Source organism: Penaeus monodon, chromosome 30 (assembly GCF_015228065.2).
Source record: "Penaeus monodon isolate SGIC_2016 chromosome 30, NSTDA_Pmon_1, whole genome shotgun sequence".
Lineage (NCBI taxonomy): Eukaryota > Metazoa > Arthropoda > Malacostraca > Decapoda > Penaeidae > Penaeus > Penaeus monodon.
This window is the reverse complement of record NC_051415.1, coordinates 14,498,515-14,500,041: the sequence shown is the minus strand read 5'-3', so window position 1 is coordinate 14,500,041 and position 1,527 is coordinate 14,498,515.

The window sequence follows — 1,527 nt, the reverse complement described above, 5'->3', positions numbered from 1 at the left end:
CAGTTGTGCTGATAAAAATTGTAATTGAAAACCACCACTAAAGGTAAGTTAATCAAAATTAAATGATAAAATCAGGGGTAAGAAAGGACATAATACAAATTTAAAAATCGTTGCCTTTTTTATGTCATAAAAAATTATAAAAAACCCAAATTAGGGATAGGAGAAATAGTAGATTAGTGACATGGACTTTTTTCGACTTTCTTCTGTCACTTTGTTCTTTGTAGTTTCCTATTGTGAAATTTTATTTTTTAATGTTTTCAAAAAAAATTTGTATGTTTGCTTTACCGGGCCCGGGGAAACTCTCAAATTGAAAAAATTTTTAAACGTTATAGTAAAAAAAGAGCATCTGGTGTTCCCAGGCAGTCACCCATGCAGTTTGCCAACCCAACTATTCTTAATTTCGCTAATGGACAAAAAGCGTGATTTAAAAACGGGGTACCTTTACCCTTACTTAACTATATCCTTTCATTGTAAAAATACTTTTTGATGACCATTTGTCTAAAATTCCTTTTATAGGGCCCGGAGTATCGTGTTTCTGTTTTTACAGGGTCATAATAAATGAATGGAAATAAAGGGTGATTAAAAAACCCAAATTTACTTTCTTTTTAAGATGAAAAACGTGAGCACTGAGTAAATTTTAAATGGTACTTTATTTTTCCCAAACGTCATACCATTTAAAAGCCCCTTTTGGGGCCGTCACGAAGTTAAAAAACGTAGGTCTGGTCATACTTGGATGGTGACCCCCCTGGGAACACCAGTGCTTTTTTGGCTTTTTTATCATATGAACTAATAGTTACACTTTTTTTTTACACTTTTAACCTCTTCTTATATTTGCAAATAAAAGTAAGTGAAAATGTTCGCCTTTAAAAGATTTCCTTGAAAAGGAAAAAAGTGTCCAATTTTCTTTGTCCATTTCGAGGGTTTTCAATAGGATCAAATATACTTGAACACGAGAAATTCCCCTTGTATTGTAAAATATAAAAATTACCTTGCTATTGTTAACCGAAAAATTACCTTCTATTGTATAACTGATAAAATTTTACCTTGCTATTGTTAAAAAAACCGAAAAAAATTACCTTGCTATTTATAACTGAGTTTCTGTAATTCAACATTTAAAAAGACTCAGTATCCTCAACGAGTGATCTGTAAAATTTGTGGTTTTTGGAAATAATATTGGTGTTGTCAAAGGAAATTTCCCCCAGTGGGCTGGATTGAAAAACAAAACCTAATGAAAAAATTGCAAGAAAAATTAAAAATTGCCTAAGTGGCAGATGGATCGAACGATTTTTTTAAAAACAAAATGTTATAAGGGCAAGCGAGAAACGAAAATTGGGGACTCGAGTTAGCCACAATGGTTAATAGCAGATCAGCGCCACCGCATGAAATGGTGACACTCCCCCTAAAACAGCCCCGCGCTTTGAAAATTTTTTATAAAAATTTTCGGGGGAAAATCATTTTAAGGATTCTGTTGCTATTGTGCAAATTTTCAAAGGAGAATGTTCTTTTTTTACCAAGCAAAAATTAAAT